This window comes from Triturus cristatus, chromosome 6 (genome assembly GCF_964204655.1).
Source record: "Triturus cristatus chromosome 6, aTriCri1.1, whole genome shotgun sequence".
In the NCBI taxonomy this organism is placed as follows: domain Eukaryota; kingdom Metazoa; phylum Chordata; class Amphibia; order Caudata; family Salamandridae; genus Triturus; species Triturus cristatus.
In genome coordinates, this window is record NC_140589.1 from 1,824,794,552 (window position 1) to 1,824,822,120 (window position 27,569).

Sequence of the window (27,569 nt, forward strand, 5' to 3'; positions counted from 1 at the left end):
TTTAGTCAACCCTGCCGCATAATTTGAGCTTCCCTTGCTGCATAATTCCAGTGGCCCTGATTCTGAGACGTTAAAAAGCTGCCCTGGTATGTGGCTTGTCAGAACCAGCAGTTGTTGACAAAATGAAGGTGCCCGGCCATTGGTGAAGGAGCTTCCTGCAGATTTACACAGTGGACTGAGCAACATTCTCTGCTCCTGACACGCGGATCCTTCCTGGACTCCGGCTTTACCTTTGTTTTACGTTGCTCCACGCCTTTGCCAATCTGTTCACTGTCATTGCCCTGGTCACAGCTGCTGTAAACAGAATCCACGTGCTTCGGTCTGTGTTTTACTAACCCACAGTCCACGTTTGCCACACTCCGCCAATTTGTGTGTCTTGACTCTTATATGCAGTTTGTATAATTTAAAGACGCGTGGTACTACAGGTCCCAGAATGCACGGCACTCTTGGCTACAACTCCGCGGAAGGCTCAAGCTACCGTTACGTCACGGGGCAAGTGGCCAGCTCTGCACAAGTGAGGACAGCGGATACAGTGTCACTAAGCTACAAGGCAGACAGTGAAAACATAACAAGCGCTTTATACAAAGCAGTATTTGTTTTGGTGCTTCACAGATGGCCCTCTCAAGTCTCCTTGGAAAGCCCCAGGCCCCCCTGATAAAGCAGGAGGTGGCACAGCTGTGTGTTAAAATGTTTGAACTGAAGGTGTGAGCTCTTGATGCCTCAGGTGAACACTGATTTGGGGTTTAGTGTCTAAATCCATTGAAGGGAGCCCCAAAATTTAATGTAAGAGCTACCTTAAAGCACATCCCCAGGGCAAAGGTCACTTGGCGCTAGGGAAGGACAGAAGGGGAAAGCATCGGAGGGTAACCCGATGGGAACTCAGACGCACCATTTTGTGGTCCGCTGGAGGAAGGGTGCTGCTTAAAAACAGTGCCAGGAGAACCCCCAGTTCACATTACAGCACTATACCTTCCTCTCCCTAATGAAGCGAAGAGGCACACGTAGCTAATTAACTTTAGATGAATAACTTTAAAACAAGGAGACTTCAGGGCTAAGCCCTACTTCACTTGACCGAAAGCGTGTGATCTTGGACTGAGTCCTTTCGCTTTGTCACCCAATTACCTTATTACCAAAATGCCACCTGCTTATAGAGTGAACACTGCTCCATAAAACAAAATGGACTGTTTGAGTCTGCAATGCATGTACCTAGAAGCCACCCACTGCGCAGAGTTGTGATATACACGTCTATTCCCTCCGACCTGAGGCACACGCCACTTCAACACAACCGTAAGTTGGTAAAAGGACTATATACAAAAATAAATAGAACTTTAAAACCGACAAATGAAAGCCATTCTGTGCACGTTTCTTCCTAATCTCTGCATCCATAAAAACGCTTACTTCGCTCCTGCAATCAAGCGCATTATAAATGCATCTAAAAGTCATAGCACATAATGGTTTTAATTCTTAAGCAGCGAATCAGGAATCTCTCACAAAAAATTTATATAGTACTTGTAGTCTATCATAACAAGTACATGGCTTGGGTATTATATTTATAACTCAGCTCGCCGCCTACGTAGAAATTCAGCACTGCATAAAAAATTACACCCTCTAGTAAATATTACTGTCGTACTTGCCGAAATACTAGCCAACGTATACAGTACCTACATCAGCAGATTTAATATACGTAATGTAAACAATGGTTATTCCAGCATGCTTATTATATATCATAAACACTGTGCTTCGGCATGTATAATATAACACGAAACAATTAGTGTTTATTAAGGTACATTAACGTACTCCTGAGTTATATTGCAAACGTAGAGTATGAGAGTTAAGCATAAAATTGTGCCGGCCTGCAGCTGCATGCTCCATTATTTAAGCAATTGGTAAAATGCTACATCAGTGATACGGTAAAACACAATGAGTACTGCTTGTACCAGCAGAAATACCAGGTTCGACAAACACGAGGCCTGCAAACCAACGATGCCAGATGCTGGGGTACTGTAGCACCTATCAATGAACACCGCACCAGGAAGAGGCTGGTGTGTGCAGATACCATTCGGTGCAGCATTTCAGTCTACAGTGACTTTAGCAACCGCAGCTCACCTCCAGGGGGTACTAGCCCACGGCGGAGACTGTTATGAGCATGGTTAGATCTTCGGCGGTACTGCAATAAACCTGCGCAAAAGAAAACAAGCGCGCAGTGAGGCAGAGAGGAGACGCCATGCTCGTGCACATCGCCTGTCCGTGTGCGCACATGGTTTGTCTCCCTTCGCACACCAAACCCACAACAATAGTCTCACCAAGGCGTCATACTTCGCTCATCAAGAGGTGGCCCATCGTACCCCGCCACTTTTTGCCTGCTTTATCGATTACTCAGCAGCCTTCAACGGGGTACATTGTACCATCCTCTGGCAGAGACTGGCACGCTGGAACATCAGTCAGTCTTTATTACAAGCTATTAGGTCGCTGTATTTCCGAACCTGGGTAAGGGTCAAACTCTCCAGCAAGTTTGCCACAGAGAAAAATGACACGGATCGGAGGCTAAAGCAGGGCTGTGTCCTGGCTCCGATGCTTTTCAATTTATATACAGCTAACATGGGCCAAGCTTTGCGTGGAGCCACGTTAGCCACCCCTAGGATCGGGCACACAAAGATACAATTGATGGGGCGCTAGGTGGCGCGCGACCAAGATGGCCGCACACCAGTGAGGCTCCTGCTAGGCGGAAAAATATTCTTAACCCCCATCCTGTGCTGCATATAAGGCCATATACGAGTACCGAAGAAGAGCGGAGCGGTTACTGACCCCCGTAGAGAAGATTTCTTCCTGTGGGAGCAATTCGTTACAGAGTGAAGGGCCGGAGACATCCCGTGCAGAGGGCTGCGGTGGCGATCTGGAGCAGCAATGCGGCTACAACTACCAGAAAAGTCCGAGGCCGAGCAGGCCCTCCAGACAGACGGCGCGGGGAACTACCATGCTGTACCGTTGCCAGCGTATAACCACGTTCCCCCGAGGTGTACGTTTGTGGGACAGAAACAAGTTGGGCTCTCCACACTGACGCTGTGACAAACGACAATCGGTAAGAAGGGAACTGCGTCGGGGGAACACCGCTCAGAGACTGTGCAGTCCCGTAACGAGGGTCCCGATTGGAGGTGGAGCACCGGCGTGGGGGCGGTTAAGACACTAGCGACGGCGCACACTGCGAACCCCCTTTGATACCCACGGATCCGGGGCGATTGTTTACAAGACACCCAGCATCTCACGGGGGTGCCGCCGTGCGCGCCATTGTTGACACTGCGACCGCCTATTTAGCTGTCGGGCATAGATGCAGACGCTAGTGAGAACGAGTAGACGCAGGAGTTGATTACTGCATTAGTAAACCCTCAACCCTGTGTGTCTGCAGCCAGGTGAGGCTAATTGTGTGCGCCGCCCTTGGAAGAACTCATGGCATGGTATACATGAGCGGTCTGCAACACTGAGGAATCTACGTGATTTACACTGACAGGCGGCCATTTCAGGGCACAAAGTGTGAAGCAGGAGACTGCGCTGGCGGTATTCGGCAGGTGTACTAGAGCGAACCCTGGAAGCCGTAGGAAGATAACGTGACTGCTGGGAAAATACTAGAGATTCTGGACACGGGGTGGAACCCATTGAAACATAGCAAGTGACCCAAGTGGCACGGTGCCCCACCACAGCAGCTAACAGCCCTACACTGCAACTGCCAAAAACGATAGGTGTGGCTGGCATTACAACAATATAATATTCAGCTGCGTTTGACTATCCGGGAAGGCCGGGACCGGACATAGCCAGTGGCCAGACGGCTAACATCCCCACCCGGGTGTGCCTGACGCCGGGGGTTAGGAGTTGCATATACCAATTACGCACACTGTCTGGGCAGGTTGATATACTGTGGATCCCAAGTAAATGGTGCTGGAGGTAACCGTTTCGGGATACATCTAGGATAGCGACTCGAGACCATAACTCCCCGCCTTTCACTTCCTGGTCAGTAACTGCCAGTCATCATGGGGCGCACCGATACCAAACAAACAAAAATACCATTTGAACCGTGCAAAGCGCCTAGGTCCAACTCAACAGACCAGACTTACTCGGATACCGCAGACAACCAGGAAGAAGACTGGAAAGTTACTTGATATGAAACAGAGCCTATCATCTATCGATGCGAAAATGGACACAACGAACGCAAGGATAGATTCGGTGGTAAATAAACGTGGCCAAGCATGATCCGCGGATTAAAGAAGCCGAAACCAGGGTATCTGAGCTGGAGGATAGAGCCATGGCAGATAGAGAGCATGTTCTACAAATGGACAGACTGCTCAAGATAATTGCGGATAAGAATGAGGACTTGGAAGCCCGTTCCAGACGGAACGTCGTCCGTATTCTAGGCCTGGCCAAATCGACCAATACCGGCCGCATGGAAGATTTCATTGAAAAACTAATTATTGAGCTGTTTGGGAGAGACTCCTTCTCGGCACACAGGACAATGGAGAGAGCACACAGATCATTAGCTGCACGCCCGCCCCCAGGAGCGCAGCCGCGTCCCGTGATAGTGCGCTTCCTGAACTACCGTGACAGAGACGCGGTCTTGCGTCTTGCCCGACAGAAGAAACAGGTTCACTACGAAAACACCACTTTGGCGTTCTTCCCAGACTTTACACCGACAGTGCAAGAGGCACGGCGCAAATTTGCAGCAGTAAAGAAAAATTTGCAGGCACAAGAGATCCCATACGCCATGATGTACCCAGCGAAACGTGAAGATAACGCATCGTGGGAAGCAGCATTTCTTCCAAAATCCCCAACAAGCGGAGGACTATCTCAAACAAAATCGTCGAGCAGCATCCAAGGAGGCGGAAGCACGTAGACGCTCCAGATCCCAATCACCAATGTCGGACCTAGGCTGAAGTGGACAGCTTCTCCCGATGCACACGTGGCTACCGCTGATGGCCTACCCTCTGTGAACTGTTCTGAACTGGTGAAGTATTGAATTTGATAATGCACTGTAATTCGTTACGCCCAGGCACTCGTCTCCATCCCGCTATAGCTGCTCACCTACTGAAGCGGAGTGGCATGTGGGTGAAATGGAGGAGGAGAGTGGGCAAGTCGTGATCCCCTAGTGACTTTCACACGAGGGTGAACCCCCAAGTTTCCTCTACCGATGAGTGGTAATTGACTGACTTACGTTTTTTACTGGTAGGGAGGGTATATATGCCCGGCGAGTTGGGGATGCCGGAGTGGGTGGGGGGTGGATGCGCTAATTTGGGAGCAATGTTTTCTAATCAGCTTGCTAATGGTAACGGCATATGTTTACGTTTGAAACACAAAAATCGAGGGAATGGCAGACATCACAAGCGACATAGATAAACTAAATGTGATATCCTGGAATGTACGGGCCTGAATAATCCTAGGAAAAAGAGACAGGTACTAGGGTACTTAGACAGGCACCACATTAAGGTTGCTCTACTGCAAGAACCACACTTGAATCCAGAGGCCACACCCCAGTTCGCTGCGAAATGGGCATCACATCGCTGTTTCGCATCGTACTCCGAGTACTCTAGAGGTGTGGCCATTCTTATCCGACGTGGGGTGAATTTTGTGCTGGGAGGGTCGGAAACAGACGCTAACGGGAGGTTTTGTTTGATCTGGTCGCGGTTGAACTCGCATGATGTGACATTCGCCAATTACTATGGACCTAACACTGACGAACCACATGCTTTGCTCCTATTATGGAGTAAAATCCAAACGATGGGTACTACTTGCGTCATCTGGGGAGGCGATTTCAACACGGTAGTGAATCCACAGATGGATAGATCCCGAGTTTCCCCTGTGCAATAATCTAATGTGCAAAAAACACTGAAAGACATAATTGACACTATCTACTTGATACATGGAGATATAAACATCCTACGCAGCGGGAAGGCACGCACCACTCTGCAGTCCACTCGACATGGGCTAGGCTAGACTACCTGATTTTATCAGTAGGGACGGCACAATGGCTGGAAAAAGTGACTCATCTTGCCCGTACGTATTCGGACCACTCTCCTGTGGTAATGGTTATGCAGGCCCCGGTGAATCAGACCCCCTACATTAACTGGTGAATTAACCCCCTGCACCTTTAAGATGCTGTCTTCAGAGCCGAAATAGAATAGGAAATTCAAGATTTCTTCACGCGAAATGTGGCGGTGGTGAGTCTCACAACTGTTTGGGAGGCATTCAAGGTCACAGCCAGGGGCTGGTGTATATCCAAAGGTGGGGGCATACTCAAAGACCTATGCAGAGATCTACACAGACTAGAAGGGGAAATAAAAGCCCTTGAAAGATCTTGCTGAAGGCAATAACGAGAACGCAACGAAGGCCAAAATGCGGGATAAAATAGCAGAGTATGGGGATATTGCTGATAGAGAAAGCAAATTTCGTGGGAAACCTCATATGGCAAGGGTTTATGGTGAAGGAGACCGCCCAGGGAAGGTTTTAGCAAATGCGATACGCCCTCCCAAGTTCTCCAACTACATAGCAGAGATACAGGATGCGCAGGGCACAATACATAGGAACCTCTCAGAGCAATTGAGCACGTTTGTAGATTATTATAGTACACTACACCTCCTAAAGGGGAACCCCGCTTGATATGTCACAATACTTTGAGGACACAGCTTTGGCTTGGCTGGGGGATACGCCGCAAACAAATTTGAATCTGGAATTGGAGGTGGACAAGATAACTGATGCAATAATGCACATGAAATCAGGACGAACGCCGGGGTCGGACGGCTGCCAATAGAATTCTATAAATCTTACGCACCAATATTAGCCCCCATTCTGAAAGAGGTCTTCTATGCGGCGATTGAGGAGGGATGCTTGCCAAAAACCTTTACTAAAAGCTGGCAAATCCACGCTCTATTGTAACGCCCCCTCTCATTGCTGAATTGTGACACTAAAATCCTTGCCAAAGTTCTGACTGCCCGGCTCAGCCTCCTGATGGAGCGGCTGGTGCTGCCGGACCAGGCAGGATTTATCCCAAACCGAGCCACGTCCCACAATCTCAGGACTCTCTTAGCAGTAATGCAGGATATAGATCCCAACTGTTCGGCGGTAGCAGTTTTCCTAGACGCCACTAAGGCGTTCGATTCAGTTTAGTGGGATTACCTCATAGGAACTCTGAGATATTTGGGGATGCCCTTTACCTTTTTAAACTGGGTGCAATTGCTGTATAAGCAACCAATAGCCACAGTGATGTTGAATGGAGCCAGATCTACCGCCTTTACTATTTCCAGAGGCACGAGGCAAGGCTGCGCTGTCTCCAATTTTATTTGCCTTTGCCATTGAGCCCTTGGCTGCAAAACTAAGGCAACACCACAAAGGAAGAGCACTGATATACCCGGCTAAACAACTACTGGTTTCCCTATACGCGGACGATATGACTGTGTATAAAAAAAACACCAGGAAATCCTCAACCCAGTGCTGCGAGAGATAACTAAATTCGGGGCCATCTCCGGCATACAAATAAACTGGGCTAAGTCCGCAATATTTCCCCTGACAAATAAGACCACCCCACACCAACTGGCCTACCCCTTGGTATGGGAGAGTGACAAAGTGAAATATTTAGGTATACATATCACCAGGGATAGACGCACTAATGCGTGCCAACTACGGAGCGGCCATTGACAAGGTGACAGATAGTATAACCAAATGGATACGGCTACCACTCTCGATGGCAGGGAGGATATTCCTTATTATGATGGTATTATTACCTAAATTTCTATATCTGTTTATTAACATACCGTATCATCCCGGGAGGTTTTTTTCAACACACTTAATACGCAACTTATACGACTCATTGGGGGGGGGGGGAGGGGGGGGGGGGAGAACAGGCATGGCTCAACCTTGCTACATTGATGTTACCATATCGCCAGGAAGGGTATGATGTCCACAATTTTGAATATTATTACTATTGTGCCCAGGCTCACTTTGCAGTATATTGGTTTCATCCACCCCTTTCATGCCACATCTAACAGTAGAGGACGGCTACATGGCCCCGACAGCCCCAGAGGGATACCTATTCACAGCAGTGAAGGAGCGGGAACGTGACCCGTCCACTGTGGACTGTACCATCACTGCAGACTGGAGGCCTCCATGATGTACTCCCCTAGGATGACTGCGGCGTAATCCTCTATTGCAGATCACGTATGAAGGGATATGTCGCAGAATGCTTGATAATGTCTACTACAGCACCTGGGGAGATCTTTATATCAGGGGACAGTTCCGTACCAGGGAACAATTTTTTGGCAAGCACACACCCATTACCATGGATGTATTTATTTATAAAGCGTTAAGGCCGCAACCCCGGCATTTCCTGCAGAACCATATACATTCGCACCTCTACAAGCATTATTGCATTATTGCAAGATGCCGCCCCTAAGCACGTCACGTCCCTATTGTATAAGCACGCACAAAACACACCTCCCCCTCAGAACCCATGTGCCAGGATGGAATGGGATAGCGATTTAGAGGTCCCTCTGACGGATGAGCAATGGGAAATTAGTTGCCTGCAGACAGAGGCAGTCACAGCTAACAGTAGGTTACGTCCAATTCACTTTAAATTTCTACATAGATTGTACCATACCCCGGTCAAGCTACGCAAGTTCCTCCTAAGGGAGGATGATAGATGTGAAAGGTGTGGGAGCGAAGGGGTGGATTTCATGCATTTGGCATGGCACTGCCCTCAGGTGGCAAACTATTGGATGCAAGTTTTCGAAGGCATGTCAACCATGATAGGAGTACAAATACTACCGACCCCGCTTGCGGCCCTCTCAGGTCTAACCCAAGATATAAACACAGTTCACAAGAAGTACTTAGCAATGGGTATGTTACTTGCGAAGCGCCGGGTGGCATGTAGGTGGACGGAATACATGCCTTGTCCACTTGGCAAGACCACCTGCACTGCTATGCTGTACTCTTACCTATACAGTCCGGCCCAAACGATATCTGGGGGCCACTGACTGCATACCTTCTCGCACAGGGGTCAGACATGGAGGAGGACCGGGGGAGAGGGTGGAGACTGCTGGAAAGGAGGAGAAGAATGCAGATCGACTAGTGGCCAAGCCGGATGGAATCGATGCAATATTGCCTTGCAGTATGGGAGGGCCGAATGGGTGAGGTTATTGGACTGGAAATGCCTAAGGTTTTTTACGAGGCAATATCCTCTTTATTCTGGGAATGTAAGAGTGATCTTCAGACTGTGTTCTTTAAGAGCCCCGATCTACGGAAGCATGTATTGTTGGTCTCTGCAATATAATGATGTGCCGTTTCATATAGGTCTGGGTGGGTTCTTTGTTAAAGGGTTCAATAGAGGGGGGGGGGGGGGGGGGGGAATGTTAGTAACTTGCAAAAGATTTGCGTGGTAAGGAGTATGATATATGAAAGTTACAGCTGCACTTGATTGATGTCAACTTGTTCGCTGATGTAATGTGCAAATTCTCAATAAAGTTTTTTTAAACAAAAAAATAAAAGATCCAACTGATGCAATACACTGATGACCTTGTTCTTTTGGACAACACCAAAATCTGTCTACAAAAGGCACTCACAGCCCTCTCAGACTACAATGCCAAAAATAAGCTGGCCGCTAACCCAACCAAGGCCAAAATAGTGATCTTTTAGTGGCTAAGTGGAGGTTGGGTTTGCTGACCTTGGACTGTGTACAACACTATAACTATCTGGGGGCTTGGATTAGCGAAACGGGCTGCTCATGGGTCCACCTCCACAACTGCAGCAGAAAGGAAAAATGGTCACCTACGCCCTCTGCAAATTATACACCATTTTAGATAGCCCAACAATGGCCATTCAAAGAGTACTGAGTGCGAAACGACTACCGTCCCTCAACGATGCACAACAGGCATTTCCAGGGAAATTTGCGCAGGACCTACAAAAAGTTATTTCGTTTACCAGCCTGCTCCAGGCACAACTTAATTTGTCTGGAATTCAATCTTAATCAATAAAAATTGGTAGAGCTGTCAAAAAACGGCGGCGCCAGAGAACTTTATGAAGTCCGTTATAAAATGCATCTTCCTACAACCTGGCAATCATTGGTCCGCCTGTCTTGCTTCAGCCAAAGCCCTCTTGCAACTTGCTATAGAGAACTGGGACCCCAGCATAATCAAGTATGCTACGATTAAAACAATAAAAAAGCAAGTATGCCTACGTTCTCTTACTTTGGATATTGAATCCTTGGTAGCCAGAGGCTTCCAGGAGACCTAAAGCCTTCCCCCACACACTGCCCAGTCTTAAACCCCACCTTACGCAGCCTGCGTGGAGACAAGCCCTACATAGGATCCTAGCAGCCAGACTACACTCTCTCCCTCTTAAACTATTTCCAACTGGGAAAGTAAGGAGGGACATCATGGAGTGTCGCCTCTGCAATTACAATTAAGAGTTTTTGGCCCATATTTTATTCTGCTGCCCTGCAGCTAGTTCTCAGAATCCACCTCAGGCCCATTCTTCTCCAACTGGGCACTCGTACAGCAAATGAGGCAGTCCATCGTCTCTATACGTTGGATATAGTGAAGCAAATGGACAATTTCGTCCACTACACTCGTACAATATTGATGGACATATCCCCCTAGGCTGTCAGGCGGGCGTCTGCTGGTGTTGTTGGCTGGCCATTATGTAACAGATTCATTCAACACAAAAGACTATTATAACTTGTACTGTTTTTACCTAAGAAAGCAAAGGAGATTTTAACAATGTTTTGTACATTTACTTGCTCTTTTAGATTTTCTTTTTTTCTCTTGCCATTTTTATATGTTGTATTTTGTAATAGTTTTTAGTAACCACACAAACACATTTATTAATTCATTCACTGCATACCACCAATTCAATTCAACTATCACATCTGAACTTTCGTCTGGGAAACCACCAAGCTGTGGAAAGTGTGTAGGAACCAGTGAACCATTCACTAGGATTTCGACAATTAAAATAGGTTAAAAGAGCGGATCTCTTTTAAAAGCGCCATCTTGCACTGAACTTTTTTCTGTTGTATGATGCCAAGGAGAAGGTTCCTGCTACGGATTCGGGTTTTCACCGAGCGGACACCGCTGACATTAGCACTGGAAATCGGCCTAGTAGCTTTGGTTGGTGCCCGATGCAAAGCAGACGCAGTCAATCCACGCTGCCTCAGTGCAACACTTAATCACTGCTCAAAGCAACCACCACTGCTGCTGCATCACCTGCACAGACTAGGGAAGCTGGCAAGAGCTAAAAGGATGGAAAACAGTAACGCAGCTAGTTTTAGGGTGGTGAAGCAGTAGTACTGTACACCACTCAGTATGACCTTGTGAAGAAGAAAGCGGATTACCCAAACGAAAGAAGACAAAGACCGGAAAGAAGTGTAAGGGTCTGTACCAAAGTCACAGAAACCTCAATCAATCAGGATTTATAATGCGAGGCTAATCACCTAATAGGGTATCAAGGACCCCGGAGGCTTATTCAAACAAAAAGATCTTGAGGGCCAATCTGAATTCCAGAAGTGAGGTGATGGTCCGGAGGTGCGTGGGGAGGCAGTTCCAGATCTTTGCTGCGATGTGGGAGAAGGAGCGTCCTCAACTTCTGCTTCGATAGATGCAAGGATTATGGGCAAGTGAAAGGGAGGCAGAGCGTAGTATTCGGTGGTTGGTGGAAGTTCAGTCAGTCGTTAATGTAGGCTGGTCTTTGGTTGTGTAAAGCCTTGTTTGCGTGGGTCAGCAGCTTATATTGGCATCTCTTATTTAAAGGGAGCCAGTGGAGTTACCCGAGATAGGGTGTGATGTGGGTTTATCGGAAAGACAGAGCATGAGTCTGGCTATGGCGTTCTGCATGGTCTTAAGTCTCTGTAGAAGGTGTGCGGTGATTACTACATAGAGGGCATTGACGTAGTCCTGTCAGCTGGTGACGAGGGCTTGTGTAATGGTGCATCTCGTGTGGAGGGGTAGCCACTTGAAGATCTTACGTAGCATGCGCAGCGTGAGAAAGCAGGCGGTATTTGCTGAGATGCAACTTTTGGAACTGACCTCAAGCTGATACGAGGAATTTCCACTGCTTAGCAATTTTGTATGACGTCACGTAAGCTCTGCTTTGAGTTGTGTATAAATATGGAAGAGTAAATGTTGATCCGTGTGCAGGGTACGCTTGCCGCAGGAGTGAGAGTTGTATTTTGTTCCTGCTAGCGTAATAAATGGCTTAAAGTCTGCCTCCAACTCATCGCACTTTAACTTCTTACTAAAGGCGTAAATGTTTGCTTTCCTCAAATGGCGACTCTGGTGGGACCTCTACATGGGACATCCAACAGCTCTTGAGTCTGTGGATGAGGGGACCAATCTGAGACTGAAAGATTGCGGGGGCCCAATAAACAAGAGACCAGTTTCTCACAGCTGCCTTCTCACGTTTCAAACCGGCATCCCTCAGCAACAGGATTTCCCCGGCAGAGGTCCAGAACGGGTTAATTGCAGATTGACACATTTGTCCAAAGTACGGAGAGACGGACGCCCCCACATTAACTTGGTGAGGTTGTTCTAAATGCATGCTTGCACAATTGATTGAATTAAAGAGACAATTGTCATTTTGGGAGACTGGGATTATTAGTTCTCGTTTATTGAGGGTCTCCAATTTTAGGGGACAATGAGTAAACTAAGGAAATGCATTTCTTATTGTTGTTTTAGAAGTCCATATTTGGACACATTGCTCCACTCCTCACCCCATATTGGAGGATGTAGGTGAAATTTGGAGTGAATTTTTGGAAAAGATTTTTTTTGGTAAAATATACAAAGGAGAATTAAGATTTGAGAGGGCTGCTGGACGGCGCCTTAGATTTAAATAATACAGTATTTACAACAATTTTTTATTTTTTTTAAGGAAAAAAAAGAAGTTAGATGAAGAAAAATAAAAAGTAAGATAGGCAATATGGGAAAGATTTTCAAAAATGGGTAAAACATGCACCACATTAGCAGGGCTTGAAAACAAATTCCATCTCACAATCTCGAGCAAGATTTAACATGGACGAGCTTTAGGGAATACCATAGCGAGTTGACAACAGGTGTTCTGCTTACTCAGCAAACTGAATGAGAAATAACAATGCTTTTAAATATTGTTATCTTGCAACATTTGCTCAGCTTTCAGAAACAGAGGTCAAGTCAGTTTGTTCTCTGTGACTGAAGTTAAAGGATTTTGTATAGTGAACTGTGTGACAATCGCACTGTGCAAAGCATGAAAGGCTGTAGGATGCCAGGTTTCCTTGTCTAGAATACAGCACTGAAATAGCTAATAGGTGAACGGTTCAAACATTTCAAATATGCTTCACTAATTATGAAGATACACTTTTGTAATTTTGTGGTGAGAAAAAAAATATTTGTATAGGATCAAAACAAATTAAATGTGTTTGCTTGGTGATCTGCAAATGTTAGGTATTTTTGCTGAATGCCAATTTCCAAACATTGTGTGTGCACTGTGTATTTTTATCAGTAAGACTACATGTTAGTGGGAAGGTTTTGTGGCCATTTCAATGGAAAATATGCTATCTGTAAATGACATTGCACTCCTACAGTATGCTTTGTTTTACTAATATATTTGTGATAGGATAGTTTTAGACAAAGTTGAAAATATTGCTATTCCTTCCCAGATGACAATGCTATTACCAAGTCAACCACCACAAGGTCCAGCTGGTCAACAGCCTGACGCTCCCCTTGTCCATGATGCGCAAAACATTGTGCCTCAACAGGGATATGTGCAAATGCTAGCCCATTCAATTTGGCCCCTTGTTTCAGTGCAGGTACATTCCGCCCCAGGTTCACAGCCTGTTAGAACAAGCTTTCTGGGGACCAGGGCACTAAGGGGTCACTTTACTCCAATTGCATCAACAGGAGTGTTCCCCACTTGTGTTTTGGGGCCTCAGTACTAGTGGATACAAAATTGGATAACAAAGTACTCCAGCATTTGACTCTTAGGATAGCAAGACAGAGCAGTCCCAAGGCTTACTCAAAGAGGTGAGGTGCAGTTAGACATTCAGAATGCAGTGCACACTGTACTGCCAGCTGATAAGCTCAATGTCCAACCAGTGCTTTACTTTTTATAAAAGAAAAGTACGTTATTACATCCAAGAGAATTATATTACACTTACAATTAGGTTAAATAGTGAAAATCAGATGTCTCTACAACCCTCTGGGCCAGAGTTCTGACCCCAAACAGTATTATAGCCCCTAGATACTATGAAATTTAAAAACACAGTTAACATGAAAACCTACAATTAGCATTGCGTTTTACAGACCATGTTACACAGGTTGGTCTCATTTAGACATTCTTATTATTAAAGTTATTTAAAATTTAACAAAAAAAAATTCTGATAGTGATATTATAACAGTTTTTTTTTTAATGTAGGGGAGACAGAAATTAATGGGAAATAGAAGGGAGAGGAGGACGACAATGGAACATGGGTTGGCCAACCTTCATTGCATCCGGTGCAGCAAAGTAGTGGAGGATTAGGCCAAAATGAGTGTAGCTACTGCTTACAGGAAGGGTCATTGGAAGGATGAATGCACTAATTTATAGGGCCAAACAACGGTGTGAGAATATTAATTTTAGGAATTTGATTATTGAGTGAACTAAAACTGTATTCATTTCATATAATAGGCCTAGAAATGTCGTTCAACGAATAAACTCCCCTTAGCAAGAAAAGCTTGTTTGCTCCTAAGTTTGTTTTAGTCAGCAGATAGACTGTGCCCACTTGTGCAACTCTCCTGACTTGCTGGAAGATGATCTTTGTGCCCTAATTTGTTCATCTGTTTGACATGTAGCTGATAGACCACAGAATTCGGTGGTCTTTACACTGAAACTCAATTCTTATCTGCTGAGATGCAACTTTGGAACTGACCTCAAGCTGATAGGAGGAATTTCCACTGCTAAGCAATTTTGTATGGAGTTACAATCTCTGCTTTGAGTTGTGTATAAATATGGTAGAGTAAACGTTGATCTGTGTGCAGTGTACGCTTGCCGCAGGAGTGAGATTTGTATATTGTTCCCGCTAAAGCGTAATAAATGGCTTAAAGTCTGCCTCCAACTCCTCGCACTTTAATTAGTTACTAAAAGCGTAAACGTTTGCTTTCCTCATTGTTGCTTGCTCCTGAATGGACTGTGTCGGTCTTCTACAATGCTGTCTCCACCCCCTGGAGTGAGTCAGGCAAAACTAGATTATGGTTTGCCCGTGGAATATTGTTTGTGTCAACTTCAAAGGGAAGTGTGGTAAAAATATTGGGGCCCTGACCACAGAATTTTAGATTACTGCTGGACTAAGGTACCTTCTAGGAGGAAGAGCTGTCAGGAGTACTGTCCCCTTTGCTGGTGTTGCTTTGTTGGCCTGTCGTTGCTGTTTCTGTCTTGGGCAGGGAAAAGACTGGACTGATCTCTCTGCAAACTAAATATCTCCAGGAACTTGATGTAGAGCTGGTCTCCTGTTGGAAGTATCAGGGAAATCAAAGACTTCAACATCTTCTGGGTACTGCCTCTGGGACTGTGTGTTTCAGTGACCACAGAGAGAAACCGCAATCAGACGCAGTTACCAATATCGCCGAGGGTTCCGGGACCTCAAGGCACCTCCGCACCACAACCCTAGTCTCACCTACAACATCAGCCGCCGCGACCTGTGGACACCACATTCTGCATTGCCTTGCTTCACTCCGCCGGTTTGGTCTCACCCACAACGACGCTGCAACCTGGCATAGTCGCCACTGCCTCCACCGTTGTTTGGGGGCACCACTCATAAGTTACACAACGCATCATCCCGTATTGCCGTCTGGGGTCACCAACGCAAGCCCAACGACTCCAGATCCTCAACTAGCGTCATGGTTTGCACAATGACCTGTCAGCACCGCGACAAACACAGCCACACTTCGCACTGCAGCTCTGGTCTCACAGACGCCGCTGGACAACTGCCACTAAGCAACTGCCTGCACCGCGACTTGAGGGCACAGCACACTGCACCGCTCCACACCGCAGCCTCAACACTCGCCATAGTTGGCCCGCACCTCAGCAGTAGGCCAGAATAGAAAGGTACTGTTTTGAGGATCTTCTGACACCACCACAGTCCCGCACTGCCACAGTTGGCCAGAACCATTGGGCTAGGGTGTACATGACACCCCGATAGCCCCTGACGGAGCTATCCAGTTCAAGGAACTGCATTTGAATTCTATTTTTACATTATTGGTTATTTTGAAGAACTGCATGTTGTATTGTTCTAGTTTTGGTCTTGTTTTACACAAATAAATATTGGATGCTTTTCTAAAACGGGTGTGTTCTTTTGTAGTGTTTTCACTGTATAACTGTTATGTGCAAATGTTTTACACATTACCTCCGAGATAAGCCAGACTGCTCCTGCCAAGCTACCAAGGGGGTGTACAGGGGTTATTTCAGACGTTTAACTCCCTTATCCTGACTAGAGTGGTGGATTCTGCCAGGCTTAGGTGCCTTCCCTAGCCAGCCAGAAAACCCATTTCTAGCAGCCTGGTTTAAAAGTTTCTGAATGTGGTTGTTGTGGAATAAGTGGGCAAGGTTGTTGCACAGCTCCTGTGTGGGTGTGTTTTCGCTGGAAGCCGGGTTGGAGAATCTTAACTATATTGAAAAGTTCCTTGGTGGCGCTGGTTTTGATGCGTGTGACAATGGCAGTCTTTTTTGTTGCTCTCAGCAGGCGGTGGGAGAGATTGGTAGAGGTCTTGAAGGCTGCCCTGTCACAGGTATCGTTGCAGGCGAGCCATCTCTTCTCCTAGTGTTTGCTGGTTGTTTTCGCTGTTCTGAGTTCTTGGGTGTACCAGCTGGCCTTTTTGGAGGATATTCTCTGGATGTTGCTCTTGATGGGGACGATGCTGTCTGTGCAATTGGTGATCCAGAAATTGAAGTTTTTCACTCCTTGTTAAAGGTTAGTGGAGGTAGCAGGGTTGGAGGTGTTCGCCAAACTGGTCTCTGAGATTGTTTCACCCCCATAGGTGGGGCATTGGTCATCTTGGGCGTGGCGGTGTGGGGGCTGGAGATGGTGAAGTGGAAGATGGCATGATCAGTGAGAGAGTTTTTCCGAGTCAACCCAAGGCTACTCATAGTGTTAAAGTGGTGTGAGGAGTTTGTCTTTGGGCTAGTCGATGTGGAAATGTAGGTAGCTGAGGAAGATGTCGTTTTTGGGAGTCTGAGGGTAGGGGCCCAATGAAGTTTGCAAATACGAGCAAGATCTTCCACGCAATTACCACAATAGGATTCATTTTAAACAATCACTAAAGACTAATTGCTCAGCCGCATACACCTGCCGCAAGGGACCCAGACTTCATGTCCCAGACCTCCCTGCTTGGCGGGAGACAGACACACTGTAGCGCTGGCAGGCACTTTAAAAGCCACAAAGAACTCCCACGGGACGCATTATTCAGAAGGCAGACACTGTTGCGCCAGCGGGGTCTTCCAAAGCCACTAAGGACTCCGCAGCAAGGGACGTGCCCAGGCAAAGAACAAGCATTGGCACAGCCAATAGGTCTCGCCTATGGGAACTTACAAGTATTTAGTTATGCAGCACAATATCCTTGGTGCAACAGCATCAACTGTTGCATGGCTAAACACATACGGTGGTTAAGTATGGCAGTGACCGGTACTGTAGTTTATAGAGGAGGAGGAGGGGGCGTTGCCAGGCTAGGGAAATCACACACAAGCGTGACTCAGCAGCAAACGTGTTACCAAGCCGACGAATGAGCTGTGGATGGATTACTCGGACATAAAGCCCAAACTGAATGAGAAGATAATCAGAGCTGCCAGCCTGTATTAAGAACAAGCTTTTAGCCCGCATTGTCAGCCCTATAATCACCACGGGAAGAAAGGGGCACCAAGCACAGCGTTGTGCTCACTTTGAGCTCGTGGTGCAGATGGGAGGTGGATTCCCCTGCGTTAGCTTGCCTGCTGTCGTTGCGTAGGCTGGGAGCCACTCTGAGGGGGCTTGAAGAGGGGCAGGCGCTGGAATACAACCCACAGCTGAACACGAGCCAAGGCAGGAAACAATAACTAGTTGTGTAAGGAATGCAGCTGCCATCGTGCCCGTCGCTGAAGGCGAAAGTGAATTGGAAACATGATCCGGAACAGATGGCACCCTGCGCGCTCCCGGGACCCCTAGGCCATGGGAGGGAAAGTTGAGGAAAGGCGGGACATGCACCCGTCTTTTGCCATTTGCGTGCTTTCAATTATTGAAAGCCACACGCAAAGGCCAATGGGATGTGTGGGAGGAGGCACACCCACACGGAGAAGGCTCTTGGAAGTCTTAAGTGCTTCTAAGAGTCCTCTCCTAGAGCAACGCATGCGCACTGTGCTAGGCGAGACCTAAAAATGGGCCTATCTGCACCTGTCCAATGCCGACTGAGACCGGGCTGACCAGCCTCAGCAGGAATTGGACAGGTGCAGACAGATCCCCTTTTTCCCTCTGCGGGAATAGTCAATTTCCTGAGAATGGTCCACGTACAGTAGAAAAGTCCATGAAAAGTCTATTTCCACAGCCATGCCAACACATTTCCAGAGTTTCTCACTTACTCGTGGCTTCCAGTATTATAAGTAGACTAGACTTGCCAGTATTCAGGTATCCATACCTCATTTTCTCCAAATTATTTTTCTTTATTGCATATACAATCTCCTCCTTTACATGCTGCATTAATGTATGTATATCTCGCTCTCTCTCTATAGCGCGCTCTCTCTCTATAGCGCGCTCTCTCTCTATAGCGCGCTCTCTCTCTATAGCGCGCTCTCTCTCTATAGCGCGCTCTCTCTCTATAGCGCGCTCTCTCTCTATAGCGCGCTCTCTCTCTATAGCGCGCTCTCTCTCTATAGCTCTCTCTATAGCTCTCTATAGCTCTCTATAGCTCTCTCTATAGCTCTCTCTATAGCTCTCTCTATAGCTCTCTCTATAGCTCTCTCTATAGCTCTCTCTATAGCTCTCTCTATAGCTCTCTCTATAGCTCTCTCTATAGCTCTCTCTATAGCTCTCTCTATAGCTCTCTCTATAGCTCTCTCTATAGCTCTCTCTATAGCTCTCTCTATAGCTCTCTCTATTGCTCTCTCTATAGCTCTCTCTATAGCTCTCTCTATAGCTCTCTCTATAGCTCTCTCTATAGCTCTCTCTATAGCTCTCTCTATAGCTCTCTCTATAGCTCTCTCTATAGCTCTCTCTATAGCTCTCTCTATAGCTCTCTCTATAGCTCTCTCTATAGCTCTCTCTATAGCTCTCTCTATAGCTCTCTCTATAGCTCTCTCTATAGCTCTCTCTATAGCTCTCTCTATAGCTCTCTATATAGCTCTCTATATATCTGTGTTTTGGGAGTGTTTTTACTAATCTATCCTAAATTTTGTATTTTATGTGAAAAATAAAGCACCAAATGTAATTTGCTTCAGTTTGCTAAACACTCTTACCTTATTATTATTTGCCCTATACGACCAGGGCTCTGCAGGAGGTAATGGCCATCAATGATGCCAAGTACCAGCTTCCAGAACTTTTGTCAGGTGGTGGTGGTGCTCGATGAGTAAAAAAGGTCTAGATTTGCCGGGGGGGGGGGGGGGGGGGGGGGGGGTAACTTAGCCGACACAAGTTTGAAGACCTCTGCCTTATGTGATCAGCTTGGCAAATGTTCCAGTACTGGCATCTAGTGTTGTAGAAACATTAGGCCACTTAAACAAGGTGGTCCATTAGCTGGATAAACGCTTGGGTCGTAACTTGCCTCTGACATCATGGTCAGGAGGGTCCCATGGATTTGGTCTCAACGCAATACCATAGATGGCGACTGTATAGTAGTTAACTTTGATAATCTGCATCTAGCCAGGTTTATGCTAAATCAATTGTCATTCCGTATTGAGGCTCCTGCTGGCATTTGTGTTCCCTTTAGGTTTTTTTCTGTAAGCCCTCTCCTAGTTTAAAGGGGTCTAATGCCATTTCAGCTTTACTAGCAGGCCCTCTAGTTTGTACCTCAAATCTACTGCCCGAGGGCATTATCCCCACCTTTAACAGATTTGCACCATTAAGTTCTTTATGCAATAAGGACATTGTGCCCAATTCTGCTGCAAGGGGTCTGTCTTCATGTTTGGGTGACATTGGACAATGCCAGTCGAATTCTGATACTATTTCGATTTTTAGCTGTAACATCGCCGGCCTTGCAAACAAAAAGAGAAATGGGGCTTTTCATGATTTTTTAAAAATCAAAATAAAATATTGTTTATTTACAAGAGACATGGGACACAGCCTCTAATGGTTTTCTTTCGTTCTCAGTCCCAGCTGTTTCTTCATTGCATGGAAGAGCAGGAAGTAGACTTCTTATTTTGATTTAATTAACACCAGTATGTACAGAGACTATGGTTCACACCGGTTCGCCTAATTCGGCAGCTGTTCTGCTGGAGGTTTCTAAATCTCCCAGTCTTTTAGTAGTTAATTTTTACAATGCTCATTCCTTGTGGATCCACTAGCCACGTACAGACCCTCGAGTGTTGATTCTTTGCCTAAACCTTGCCTGAAGAAAAACGTTGTCATCTTAGCTGGTGACTTTATTTTGCACCCTTGTACGTACGAGTGCTTTAACCAGCCTGGTGACATGGCCAACCTCTTTACAGTCTTCACATTTTTTACATATCTCTTCGGGGGAACTTTAGAATTCTTTTCTAGCAGAGCTTAATTTAGTTTCTGCTTTCGCCCCAGACTATGCAACCCAACCAAAAGGACATATTCCTGCTTTTACAGACCGAGGTGCTAACAGTGTGATTGAATATCTTTTTATTTCTTCCCCTTTGATCAATTTTTTATTAAAGTTTGAAGTTTCTCATAGTCCATTGAGTGACCACAACCCTTGGACAGCCTCTTTCCACTGGGTACATAGCCATGACTGTGTAGTGTACTTAGTCACACTGAGCGGGAGTTTAACCTCACAAGGTTGCCGCTTTAAATGATGTACAGTGCTGCCAGAAGTCTTCCACAGAGATTTAATTTGGTTGTGCTACACAGAGTTTGCTTCGTGTTTTAACTTTGATTCCCCCGACACGTACTGTAAATTATTTGGATATTTATCGTAATATACATTCTCCGTTAACATGCAATGGCAACTACAAGCGTCCTAGGCTCATTAAATGGCTAGATGCTGATGTCCTTTTTTAGGCTGTGACGGCTGTCCCCAGAGACCACAAGCGGGTTGCTTCCCGTCACGCCTCATAGGAGCGTTTTGGAGAAGCTTAAGAGGACGGGGCAAGGGGAGGCTGGGAGCAGCAGTTGGTTGCTAGCTGTTCATGTGAACTCTCCAAATTTTGGGTAATCGGTAATCGCCCTACCTATTGTCCACCATCTCGCCTGAGGCACGGGTTACACAATTTGAATCAATTTACGATGCAGCTAATCTTCTACCTGTTGCTTGTGAGAATTACTATTAATTTGATAATTTTCTCTTGTGAGGAGATTTGTAATGTTATCCAAGTGTTACCCTTTAACAAGGCCCGAGGTCCCAATGGTGTTCCCCGTTGGACGTCTATATGTCCATCCTTGAGCTCTGGGCCCCCAATTAGCTCTATACTTATATTGTGCTGTTAAATTGCCCATCCCTGAAACCTAGTTCACCTGCGTGAATGTCCTAGTTTTCAAAAAAGGTAACAATTCTGACCCTAAGTGCTATCGACCCATTTCCTTGATTAGTTCTAGTCATGTTCTTAGGCCGGATCGTCCTGAATAGGCTAACAGACTGGACCATGGGTCAGAACATTCTATCTGATATTCAATAAGGCTTTTGGCCTTAGTTAGGGTCGGTTGACCAGTGCCTTATTTTTTTATCTCATCGGTAACAATAAAATTGCAAAGGGGCCTTACATCTGAGATTTTTAGAATTGAGCACTGCATTTGATAGGGTTAACAGGGAGAAATGATGGCCCGTCGTGTTGGTGTTCGGGACGGACCCCTAGTTAGTTTTATTTCTCTGCGACCTTCATTAGAAGGTGTCAACCTCAGATTTGGTGCAAGGTGGGGAAACTGAGCACTACGTTAAACCGAGTGGGGGGGGGAGGAGGGGGGGTTGGGGGGCGTCAAGGCTGCATTCTGTCCCAGTTTTTATTCACACTGTATATAAACAGCCTAGAGAAGACACCAATTGAAAGGGGAAAGAACATGCCTAAGATTGGTCTCTGCCCGACTCCTGTGCTGCTTTATGCAGACAATGCTGCCCTAATTTCGAGAACAGCTATGGATCTAGACCATTTGTTCAACTCCTTTGCGGAATATATGGATCGCATTGATTTAAGCACCCATATCACAAAATCGCATGTCATGGTGATTGGTCCCCGGTCTACTAAGACTAGATAGTACTGAATTAAAAGTAATTCTCTTAAACCGTATCACAACATTTCCATACCTGGGAGTCTTATCTGACTCTATATCTTGTTCCACTCTCGTATTGGCTAGAAGACCTGTTGATTAGGAGCATCGCTTCGGTTTTTGAACCAGGCTGGGGTTCAAATCCATGAAGGCCATGCTCGAGATCTACAAAGCACAATGTGTTTTCATTGCCGCCCATGGTAGCGAAATATGGGGGTTTGCGAATGTGACTTTCCTAACAGTCCTAGAGAATATGTTTTTGAGAAGACTCTCTCTCTCTCTCACAGAGATCATCGGCTATAATCATTCACGAGGAGCTAGGTATAGATTACTTAGCGGATACACTGTAGTTACTGCCTTTACTTCTCAGGATTTCGGTCTGGCTACTGCCTGCTAAAAGCTTTAATCGCTTCGCAGTAAAATGCGGTTTGACTCTCGACCAACTGTCCAGTATTGCCTGGATAAGTAACGTTAAGGACAGTTTTTTCAAGATGGGCCAACCTGAAATTTTAATAACCCTGAATCTATAGTTGCATAAGATAATGCACTGACAAAGAAAACTTTTAAGGTTTGGAGAGAAAACGAGAGAGACGCAATTGCTTGGGAAAAAATTGTTAGAGCTTATTTACCACTTTAGACTTCGATTAAAAAAACATTGAACTGTATTTAACTTGCGCTGTGTCTGATCATTTTTTTTTAGGTCAGGCCTGGCGGTAGCGCGCATGTGCTGCTCGTGCCGTGAGGCATGCTGTATTAGGGTATGCAAAAGAAGCCCCGCACACACTCAGCCCATATTTTTATGCAATTGTCCTTCGTGAACGCAGGCTTCCGATTCATTATGAGGCTTGTTAGTCCTGCCATGGTACCGCCTTGTCTCCTTTAATTACCGCTCATAAGGACTGAACCTTTTACTGGTGCCGTTACATGCTCTGCTTTATAAGTTGGTGAGCACTATTTTCCTTAATGCTCTTCCCCTATTTAACACACTACATAGCAGCGCTCCTACTACTGTATTTAAATTACTACGCAGTCCGTTTTAACTATAGCAGCCGCACTTATTCAATTTACGGCGAGGTCCACTTTCAGTTTAGCGGCTCCGCTTTATAAAATATTTTACAGGCGGCCGCTTTCATATTAGCAGCCAAGGTTATTTTATGAATTAACAGCGCAGGCCAGTTTCACTTCAGCGGCCGCACGCAACATTTCTTAATTAATGCATTTTTACTTTGTGTGAGCGCACCATATGCGCTTTCTTTCACTTTAATATTGTTTGTGCCCCTTTGTTTAGACGCTGCTCACTGTAACTTGAATACCGTGAGCAGCGTCTAAATAAATGGGAGTGGTCAACATTAAAGTTTATTCATGCTGTTTCATGACAACAATATTTATGCTGTAGCACGTGCACTATCTTTTCATGGACCTCCGAAGGATGAAAGTTCGAGTCTGCCCCGCCCTGATCCGAACCAGAGCTTAGCACAGTCTTCTGGAGAGGGTGCATTAACCCACTCTGCTAGTTCAACGCTATTTTTGGATACTATGAACTGGTCAGGTTCAGTACCAGTGCACAGAAGGCAGAGAGTCAGCTGTGTCTTTTGCGGAATGAGCACTCTGACGTGCTCCTCTTGTGCATGTACAGGATAGGGGTTTTAAGGAGGAAAACCGAGAAGGGAACATTAAAAAACTTTAAAAAAGAAGAGGGAGCATTAGAGCGAGCGGAGCAAACACTCCCGCTATATAATTAATGCCTAGGCAACACGCAGCAGAAAGGTGGCAGGAAGGGATTGGTATACCGCTGTATTGTCATTTGAGAATCTAATTCTTGTGTACAGCCACTGCTGGCGATTACACCCATCCATGGTTTGGGGTGCCCTTAGTCAACACTTTACCAGACAGGATCCTCGAAGAGCAGGTAAACCCCGCTCAGTCACTCATATATAGCGCCTTGGAAACAGCGACAATAGTAGTATGTTGAGTCGCTTTCATCTTCAGCGGTGGAAGAGCCACGACCCTCCCCTCACCGAGCTGTGTGGCACATAACTCGCACCCTCAGCGTGGCTACCTATATAGCACGGATCTAGCGCCAAGAAGCATATTAGGGGTTGAGGTAGAGAGGATTGTGAGGTAAAGCAGAGGCAGAGGCCTGAGAGCAGAGCAGGGAGGTGCACAGTGAGGGGAGGACGGAGAAAATGAGTTGAGGTAGCCAGAGAGAACTAGATGGTGGTGCACAGAGGTGAGGGTATGAGACATATAGAGGCGGAGTAGAGAGCCATATTGGGAGATCGGTGAGGCAGAGGGAGGTGAGGTACAGAGGGGGTAAATACACTACGATTTGGCAGGTAGAGGGGGAGAGGTAGAGAGATGGGCGAGGTATAAGAGGGGGTGAAGTAAGAACAAAATACATGACAGTAATATTTGTTTTATTTGAGACTGGGGGGTGAGAGGGTTAAACATGGGCAGGCGGTGCAACCACTCTTTGGCACTCTTTACGACTGGCCCAGTAAACTGCAACCACGGGTAAACCACACAGGGGTCATAATTGTACGCGTGTCAGAGGGCATCGCACCCGGAGATTACCGGGTGCAATAAAGTCTAATTCCCAAATGAAACGTGCGCAGGTGCAACGCACTAAGATTTACTGGGTTACAAATATCCTGTAAATACTGCAACACGCAGATTAACGAGCATTTAATTCCCAAATCCAGTCAGATTCATATGTTATGTTACAGCGATTTATAAAGCGCGCGATTACCGGATTCGGTGTCCTGGCGCTAGCTACTTCTCCCAAGAAATGGTAGGGTGGAAAGAAATTAATTCACAAAAAGCCAGGTCTTCAACGCCTTTCTGAAGCATAGCAGATTATTAATGTTTCTTAAGTACAAAGGCAACTTGTTCCACAGCTTGGCGGCGCCAAAGAAAAAGCTGCGCTCACCCCATCAAGACTTTATCATCAAGGGGACAATGATCAATTTAGCTTCGGATGATCGAAGCAGGCGCGGTGGGGAATACCATTGAAATTGCTTTTTTTTTTTTAAATCCGGGCCCTCATCATGTAAAGCTTTAAAAACCAGGCAGAGTGCTTTTGAACTGGACCCTGTTCTTAAATGGGAGCCAGTGCAGCTCTTGAATTACGTTAGAGATAGGAGCAAATTTGGGGGTACCTTTCAGGAGTCTCGCCGTGGCATTTTGAAGCATCTGCAGTTTGTGCATCAAATTTTGCTGTAGATTTAAGTACAGACTGTTGCAATAATTCAACCTGGATGAAACCAGGGCCGTGACCACCGTTTTACGGCAGTCGAGCGGCAGCAAACTCAAGATTTCTTAGAATGTACCCAGTTTTGGAGGCTCCTGCCTTAACCTGGGCAGCCATAGAGAGTTTTACATCAACCAAAATCCCTAGGTTTTTAGCCTTCTCGACCGGGGTGGGGAGAATCCCCAAAGACGGCGGCCACCAGGAAGGCGTCCAGAAATTAGGGTTGTTTCCAAACAGCATGCCCTCGGTTTTATCCGAGATCAGCCTGAGGCAATTACCAGCCATCCAGCGTCCTACTTCCAGCATACATGACTGGAAATTAAAATCCAACCCCTTCTCCAAACCAGGAAGTAGAGACACCACAATTTGAGTGTCATCCGCGTACGAGGTAATCCCAAACCCGTAGCGCATGATGATCGGAGCGAGGGAAGTGATATACCCATTATAGCGGGTAGCACTTAATGATAACCCCTGCGGAACGCCGCAAGGTAAGGAGAAGGGTTGTGAATGAAAATTGCCCAGTGCGACTATTTGGCTTCTGTCCGTAAGGAATGAGTTAAGTAACTCCCATGCTTTCCATTGAATCCCGCATTTCCTTAGACGGTCCATCAAGAGCCCATGATGGACCGTATCAAAAGCGGCCGAAAGATCCAAAAGGATCAGAGCCGCCCTGCCTCCCTGATCCACTGCTGACCTAATTTCCTCTGAGGCTTTAATCAAGGCAGATTCAGTACAGTGCCCTTCCCTAAAGCCGTACTGGGATGAATCGAGCAAAAGGGACTTCTTCAGAAAGGCACTAAGTTGCTTATTCAGTGCCTTTTCAACCAGCTTGGCAGGGAGAGGCAGGCGAGAAATAGGTCGGAAATTGTTCGGGTCCAGACTGGTTTTTTTTTTAGCAGCGGTAAAATGGAGGCTTTCTTCCACAGTTTCGGAAACTGTCCGCCTTCAAACATCTCATTAAAAATGGGGATGAGATAGCAAGCAACAGACGCCGGGGATGCCTGGTTTCACCTTGGAGATACCCAGTAAGGGACCATCTCACAGGGATAGCCAGGACGGGTTCCCCAGCGGTCTATAGCGCCGGGACACTTCCGAGAAGCTGTGCGCTGTATACAATTAAATAACATAACATAGGGGCCGGGGCCATTTTAATAGTTTTCAAAGGGCAGTGGTCCAGAGGGGAACCAGATTTAGCATTGGCTAAAAGCTCCAATGTGTCTTGCATAGTTAACGACTTAAAAGACTCCAGGGTCCCTGCCTGCATGACCATGTCTCCCCCTTCAGTCACTGTTTCTAGTCCAACTTTTATAGGATCACAAAGGCTAGAAAAGATATTGGTGACTTTGGTTTAAAAAAATAAGGCAATCTGTTCACATAGCTCCGTACTGGACTGGATCGAAGCTGGCCTGAGAGAGGTCAGATTGGAAACTATTAGAAAGCTCTTTGGAAGAGTTTTTAGCTGCCTCAATTTGAGCTGCGTAAAACTTCTGTTTGACCAGTCGAACCATTTGTTTATAAGTAAACACGCTAGCTTTATATGTCCGCTTCTCTTTGTCGAGATAGCCCTTCCTCCAGTTCGGCTCCAGTCGTTTGCATGTGCATTTTTGCAATTTTAATTCCTCAGAGTACCAAGGGGCTGAGGGTAAAATTCTTTAGAAAAACAGATTTCGGAGGGGCTAGATCTATACGGGCCTGCGTAAGCCATCTTTTATAAGAGGCGGCTGCCTCCTCCGTTCCACCTGAGCAGGGGGTGGTAGACGCAGTCAATACCTTGGACAGGGTCTCCGCTTCCACCCTATTCCAAGCTCTGGTTTCAATCTGTTCCCATGCGTCCCTACCTTTAGGCTTGTGGGACTTCATATTGAGATTAAAAAACACCCCAGTATGATCTGACCAAACCAGAGGCAAAAGGCCCATGAAGGATAGCCCTGGAAAGTTGGAAAA

At 46.3% G+C, this 27,569-nt stretch overlaps 1 protein-coding gene and 1 non-coding gene across 2 annotated transcripts in view; both read right to left on the reverse strand.

The window, feature by feature from the left end:
- RAB10 (RAB10, member RAS oncogene family) overlaps nt 1-27,569 on the reverse strand; it is a 270,755-nt gene that overhangs the window by 130,284 nt on the left and 112,902 nt on the right. The gene's annotated exons all lie outside the window — the stretch shown is intronic.
- Nucleotides 1,930-2,067, reverse strand: LOC146822107 (small nucleolar RNA SNORA8). Its single transcript, XR_014965189.1, has one exon. It is a non-coding gene; the product is annotated as a small nucleolar RNA SNORA8 (small nucleolar RNA).